The sequence below is a fragment of the Amblyomma mixtum genome, chromosome 10 (assembly GCF_055824585.1).
Source record: "Amblyomma mixtum isolate Tamu chromosome 10, ASM5582458v1, whole genome shotgun sequence".
Taxonomy (NCBI): Eukaryota; Metazoa; Arthropoda; class Arachnida; order Ixodida; family Ixodidae; genus Amblyomma; species Amblyomma mixtum.
The window spans coordinates 174,501,631-174,509,636 of NC_143021.1; positions in this window are offsets into that span (position 1 = coordinate 174,501,631).

The following is an 8,006-nucleotide window of genomic DNA, read 5'->3' on the forward strand; positions in this document are numbered from 1 at the left end:
CATGTCAGACTCGTGCAGGAGCAATGGCCTCTCATTTTTAGGGCGTGTTTGGTTGGCTGTCACGTAATACACAGACTCCGCGACGTGTTCTATTAGAAACCGCATAATGGGAAGGATATCGGGTGTCCTCGAAAGGAATGTTTCGGGAAATATGTTAAACATATTAAAACAAAAACAGATATTTTAGAACTAAATTTCCGGAACCTGAAAGCGTTGTTTTATTAATTTGCATGTCCCTAATACACACCACGCATTTCACAAACAAAACACCTTGTAGAGATATTTTGGCACTGTTTCATTAAAACTGTCTTTATTCCCCGACCGTGACATAAGCTTGTCGCCATATCACTCATAAAAATGTCAAGTTATAATTTTGTTTGTTTCTGTATATTTCTGCACATTTTGTTTTGTACATTTGTTTCTGGATTGTGTTGCTTCGTTGCCGTCAATGCCAGGGGGACCAAGATTTTTTTCAAGCCGTAAAGGAACGGCTTTTCTTATTGGCCCCTTTCACAATGCGTACGTCATGTCGTGAAGAACAAATAAAATGAATGAATGAAATAATGTCTTCACGTTTACGACCTAAGTTTCACGCGCTTGCTTTCAGTGAGTCGCTGCGGATTCGACCTCGATAGTTTGGAACTTCGAAAACGCTGGCAGGCGATTTTACCGCTGCGATTGCCGGCGTATCAGCCGTTGCACATGGTGTACAAATGTGAATAATTTTCATTTCTCCTGTCGCAAAACTACATGAATCGCTTACTTTCTCGAAGGAATGGACAATTTATAACCCGCTTAGCAAATCAGCGTCCGTGTCAGCTCCCATAGATCCAGGAGGCCTACTGAAAGATAAATTCATGCACGAGCTAACCCTAACGGTAAAATAGCTTAATTTTTTTGTGATCTTAACAGCGAATTCGATGATAATGGAGGAGTTTGAATTTTGTTCTCGATTTACTGATGCTCCCGCGTATTGGTGCCCAGTTTTATAGTTGTTATAATCATTAAAAATGCATAAAATCAATTAAATTTAGCTATGCGGTAATCCAGTTTTTCGTTATAAATCTCCCAGCCTGTTTTTACATTCCTTACATTAGAAACCAAGTGTGCTATACTTGTGGTTTCTTACGCCCACATTCCATAACTTTGTACCGCAGCGGTGCCCTGTAGTGGTCAGAGCATCCGCCTAAGAGGAACGGGGTTCGATCCTCAGTGCCGCCAGGTACAGGCACCCACCGTCGAAACAATGGGTACAAGCTTTCCACTGGACTGCATGGTGCTCGGCTTAATTAGGGTGTAATGCTTGGGAATGATGCGTCTGTAACCCCACCTTGAGTAAAAATGAAAAATAAACACCGTGTGTCGTGGCGCTTTTTGGCCACACATGCCCTTGCGCCATGAAAATCTATTATAGCCATCATCACATTCCATATCGGTGCCATGGATTTTGAAGATTCACTTTACGTTGGAGAAAACTTAATTAAACCATGCATGAAAGGTTCTTGCACAGCAACACTAAAAACAGGCTGGCGCCATCAATATAACGCCCACATCTTCACCAGAGCTGAGTAATATTGACACGTAGATTAGAGGTAGAAGAAGAAAGAGAGCACAGCCGGTAGAAGTGGACGACGCTGAAGTGTAGGTCCGTTCTCTGGTGGCCTCGTTCCCTTGTTCAGCTCTCGGTGCCCTCGTTCAGCCGCTGCAGTTCCTTTTCAGTGTAACGACTGTTAGAATATAAAGATATGAGCAAATTTCAGATACTCGCAGCGACAAAGAGTAAAAGTCGCGTGAAGAGCTAATCGAACATCATCATCATCATCATCAGCCTGACTGCGTCCACTACAGGGCAAATGCCTCTCCCATGTCTCTCCAATTAACCCTGTCCTTTGTCAGTTGCGGCCCCCGTATCCCCGCAAACTTTTTAATCTCATCTGCTCACCTAACTTTCTGCCGCCCCCTGCTACGCTTGCCATCTCTTGGAATCCACTCCGTTACCCTTAAGGACCCAGGCCGCCGTGGTGGCTCAGTGATTATGGCACTCGGCGGCTGACCCGAAAGACGCGAGTTCGATCCCGGCCACGGCGGTCGAATTTCGATGGAGGCGAGATTCTAGGGGCCCGTGTACTGTGCAATGTCAGTGCACGTTAAAGAACCCCAGGTGGTCGAAATTTCGGGAGCCCTTCACTACGGTGTTCCACATAGCCTCAGTCGCTTTGGGACGTTAATCCCCCATAAACCAAACCTATCCTTAAGGACCAGAATAGAATATAGTTCTGATCTAAAGGTTGCCGGATGCACAATTTGTGGAACCTATAAGGTGCGCACCATATGCCTGCATATGAGCTTTTCAGTTGGAGATTTTCGCCCAAACGACATGAGACCTCGAATTTTATATAACTCGAGCGTCAAAGCAATTAGTGCGAGAAGCTGTGATCCTCTACTTTTGTCCTAGCATGGCAGATGCGTGTGCAAAAGTAGATTTAACTTATTTTCCGGGCATTAATAAAACTTTAGTTCCATAATTCTCAGTTCTTTTAGCACAATCTGCCGGTACCCACAGCTGCAAAATCAATATTGTTCTTTGCGGAAAAAATAAGTATTTGATACAATGAACTTAAATTATTCACGAAAGTGAAAATATTTTGCGAGCCACAAGTGCGCACGACATTATTTTCCTGGTTTGACTTTTTTTTAGGTGAGGGGGGGGGGGGGGGGGGGGCTCGAAAAAACAAGGAAAGGATTGATAAGAGCGGAAACTCGTTTTTAAGGCGCTTGAATTCTCTGTTCGTGCCTGCTGAACTCATCGTGCTTCAATCTACTGAGTGAAAATACGCCGCTGTTCGATAGCTTGGCGTTCATACGTTCAAAGCAGCCCAGTGTTTTTTTACCTGCGCTGCCGCTTGTAAACTGAGCATTTATTGTTACTTCTCAAGTTCCCTCTCTGATCTTAGAAGTCTTAATGACTTCCCGCTACAGGAGCGCGGAACAATGCTTTGTTTCTCCGTGCAGACGAGTCGCCGTCTACCCAAAGCACACACTCCTATCTGACGCTTCACGCATACAATGTATCGCCTGGACAGATTGTGTCGCGCTCTCAGTCACGTGTCGGAGGACTGTATACCACTTCAAGTTTTTTGATTAACCAATCTCGCTGCCCTGCCCTTGGGAAGTTTGCGCACCCTTCTTCAACAGCCGTCCCTTTCAAGATCCTCGGACATCCATATTTCTTTCGCAAATCACAGCGTCTGCATATAACTACCATCGCTCGAAGGTCAACACGCATTTACGCCAAATTTATACCATCGCTGTGTTCCTCAAAGAAGACCGCGCTGCCCACGCAGTCCGGCGTTAATAAAAGGATGCCCGAGCGAGATCAAAAAGGCGGAGAGGCGAATAATCTTCAGTGGCAGCGTGGGAACTAATCGCGAGACAGGGCGCCCACGGTCCATCTGGAGGAGCCGTACCCTACGTGTATGGGAGCGGAGAGACGCTGCGCTAGAGCGCAGATCCCTTTTGCCGGCCACGTCGATTAGCGACGCCTCACCCCTGCGATTCCTGCGGGCCGCGTACACAGCGCTTGAGAGACCTATCGTGCTTTTTACGGCTATGTGCTTGTACCGCCGCCGACGCCACCACCCGCGCGTCGGCGGCGATTCTTGTGTAGTACGCTGCCACTGACCGGCGGCGATTGGGACGTGGGCGGCGGCCCGCCGAAGAGTCGCGGTCACTGCTCTATATCAGAGATGCAGCGCGTCTACTGGCCAACACCAACGCCTCTCGCACCACGAACGGCAGCAGCAGCGGCTCCCCCGTGTGGCGTGCTAGTCGCCCACTCCGTAGTACGCGGTCTGTGTCTGCTCTGCGCGAGAACACGCGGGGTGCTTGACCGGGGCCCGTCCTGGAGGCGGCGGTGAACTTCGTGGTCGCAGTCGTCGCCTACTCGCCTGGATCCTTAAGGAGCCAAGCCTCTAGCCGAGCAGAGCCTAGCCCCCAGTGCCGTGTTCGCCGTCTGCTTGCCGGGACACCCTCTGTCTTTCATTGCGACGGAAGGCGGGTTGAACGTGGGCGCATGTCCGTTCACCTGCCAAGAGTTCAGTAGGTGGATCACGGCAGACCCACGATTGACGCCCGAAGAGAAAACAGCCGATGCTAGAGCTAGGTGATTAGAAGGCAAAAGAGGTCCATTGCGAAGGCGTTCTCCTGTAGTCGAACCTCGAAATGGTTTATAACGAAATAACAGATATAACGAATGAATGACGATTTCTTTTGGAAGCTCGGTCAACACGGGCTATAACGAAGCTGCGGCTATAACGAAGTAATAGGAGTGCCCCTCCAACTTGTTTATAACGAGGTTAAACTGTTTTCTTATATACGAGGCAGTGGAAGCGTGCCATGATGTGCGATGACATCTGCCGGCTAATGTGTGGTAGGGCCGGCTGGATCCGAAAGGAGTGCTTGCACACAGGCCGTCTCGAATTAATGGTGTAGTAGTAGAAACAAGACAGCGGGTAACTCCGTCCGTCTTCCATCGCATGACGAAATCTAAAACGCTCAAAGGCACGACTACACTCAATACATAATATGCTCAATGCTTTCGATATTCGCCGAATTGTCGTTATACGATCGTTGCTCAACGGGACAGCCTGCAACGAGGCGTTATTTCGCTAGGTGTGCGTGACAGCCGCATGTGGGAAGCATATAACAGCTGAACAAAGGACGGAGCAAGCAAGAAGGAGAGGAGGTGGACCACTGCTCTCATGGGGCTCGCATGCGTGACAGCGGCGCCCAGCGGGGATGGTCTTGCGAAGCAGTCGCTGCCGCCGTCGCGACGTCTTCGATCAAGTGTCCGGCTTCCAAGGAGTGAAGCGGACACATCTCGCGCCCACACGTGGGATGGGCACAGAGACACGCCGGTCAAGTGACAGCGGAGAAGGGTCCCAGTGTTCGGGTTCGCTTGAGGCATTAATAATCGCAAGTCTGTGCTGGCAGAACTGTGTGGGAAGCGTGGCTTCTTTTCGGTCGCCTCCGAAGCTACTGCTACTACTCATTTGTTTATTTCGTGGTATATTTTGTGTAGTGTTCCTTTTACAATGACGCTCGTATATAACTGGTCAGGAGCCTACAGATGTAGGTACCTGAAAAAAAAAAAAGGAAACCTTGGAAATTCGGGCAAAAATTGCTTATTTCGCTTTCTTTCATTTCCCAGAAGAAGGAAAAAAACGCACAGATTTCTAAACGAAGTTTTCTGCCCAGCATCACCTCACGAGTCACTACGCTGCTCTAAATGAAATGACTGCGAAGAATCTGCAGCCGTCCACATGGCGAGAAGGTATTTGTAGCAACAAACTGGTGACGTCAGTCGGATGTATACGCTACTCCAAATTCCTTATCACCTGCGTCATGTCAAAGTGGTCGCAGCTCTGCAATATGCATGCGAGGTTGCATAATAGGCTTGCGGGAGAACGCTTGGAAACACTTGTGGACGTGAACTCGAAGCTTACCTGGAAAAGGGTGCACAAGCATTTACCTACACGGCAGTGACGAGTAAAACTCAAGTAATGCTTTCCGTCGCGCGTGTTGCATGCAATATTTTGTTTATATTGGTGCAAAAATATATAGTTTTTCGCTCATTTCTGAGCAACAAAATAACTGTGCCTAATGAAACTCTGAGTTGTTTTATTTTTTTTTTACAGTTTCATATTTTTCGGAAGGGAACCAGGAAAAAAAAATTTTTTCCGGGATTTGAAATTTGCTTGAAATTTTACATCTCTTGTGAGGACATGAAAGCGAAAGTTTTTGGCTTCGACTTACTACTACGTAGATGGTCAGAACGACGTCAACGTCTTATCTCAGAGGAGGACATTTTGTTACCGTTGCAAATTTCAGGCAGCGACAACCTTAATGTTAGAAATGTCAGCGCACGGCCTTCTCTCCAGAAAAATGGAACGCTTATTCCAAGCCGGTGGTGTGGTGGTGTGACACTTTTATTGGAACATCCTTTCTATTAGGCGTTCAGTACGTCCTGGGCCAAGGCGACGAGACGTTGCAGCCTCAGATCCAGGGAGGCGTGCCAGATGGGCCACGGTGGGGGTGGGGGGAAAGGATAGGCGGGGGACTGGAAGGCTGCGTGGCACTGTGTAAGGCAGTGTTCTATGTCTGCATATGTGTGTGGACAGTTTGGGCACCGAGGTGTAGAAGCGCACCGGTACAGATAAAGCTTGGCTGGCGTATGTAGGAGGTTAAACTGAATTCGGCGAAGAATGCGAGCTTCACGGATCGATAAGGATGGGTGTGGTGGTGGTAAATCAGCTAAGTCCAATTTTTGCTGCGCGTAGTATTCGTCGACGGTGCGTTTGTAAGCCCTGACCGCCTGCTCCGTCGGTGGGCTCGTCCATGGGATCCCCGGCGCCCGGTGTAAGTTTCTTAGTTTCTTAGTTTCGCAGGCAATGTGGTGAGCGAGCTCATTGCCGGGGATGCCCATGTGACCAGGGATCCACCGAAGGGTCACCGGTCGTGGGCTTAATGCTAAGAGGGCGGCATCTAAGGCCGATCGGGTAGGGAAAGGGAGGGCTCTTTCATGGAAGGCACGCGGAGCTGCCTGCGAGTCTGTATAGACAACGTAGTCATGCCATGCTGAATACGCTTGTTCTCGTCAGATCCAAACCGGAGGCCTACTTCGACTAATCACTCCATTTCCCTTCTTTGTGTGGTACGCTTCTGTTTGTTGCGAATGTTGAGGAACGAACATCGCCATAGATAGGCATGTTCTATCCCGTTCCCTCGTGAGCGACGACAGTTATATATATAAGCGTACTCGGTTGCTAGAGGTAAAATGCAAAATTGAGGAACGCTTCATTTAGGTAAACATTTATTGAGTCGACGTTTAAGACAGAGCCTGTCTTCTGTCTTTTCTCAAGAATGTTTCAAGACTTTCTCAGGAATGTTTAGCTAAATTAACCGTTCCTCAGTATCCCATATATATATATATATATATATATATATATATATATATATATATATATATATATATATATATATATATATATATATATATATATATATATATACAGAGAGAGAGAGAGAGAGAGAGAGAAGCCAACAGCCACAGAAACCAAGGAACGGAGGGGATTTTATTTATATTTATTTTGTGATGTTGATCAATGGGAAATATTACTGAATACGTCATCGCCTAAAGATAATTGATTAGAAAAGCAGAAGAAAAAACAACCTCATGCCGCCTGTGGGATCCGAACCCACGATGGAGGTCGTGGGTTCGGTTCTCTCTCTCCCTTCCCTTGTCTGCCTATATATATATATTTCAGTTTCAGTTTCAGTGCATTTATTTCAGTCATATACAATGGCTGAGGAGAAAGGAAAAAAAGCCGCACACGCGGCTTGACAAAGCTCCCATCTCCCGTGGCGGCTTGGCACGGCGATGACAGACAGCAGTAAAACAATAACAAGAGAATGCATGAAATAACAAATATGTACAATATCTTCATAACAGATCACCAGAATAGTCTCGGTACTGTTACACACACGCAAATGATAGTTTAATCACAGCACATGGACACTTTGTTTATTTTATATATATATATATATATATATATATATATATATATATATATATGTTTATATATATATATATATATATATATATATATATATATATATATATATATATATATATATATATATATATATATATATATATATTTACAGAGAGAGAGAGAGAGAACGCAGAGCAACGTTTGAAACGCTTAAAACAATTTACTGACGTTTCGACCGTGGAACGGCCTTCGTGGAAGGCCGTTCCACGGTCGAAATGTCAATAAATTCTTTCAAGCGTTTCAAACGTTCGTCTACGGTCTTACTACTACATACCCTGCCGAGATTTCTTCTTTTCTTGCTTGATTTTATATATATATATATATATATATATATATATATATATATATATATATATATATATATATATATATATATATATAGACGGCGTCTAT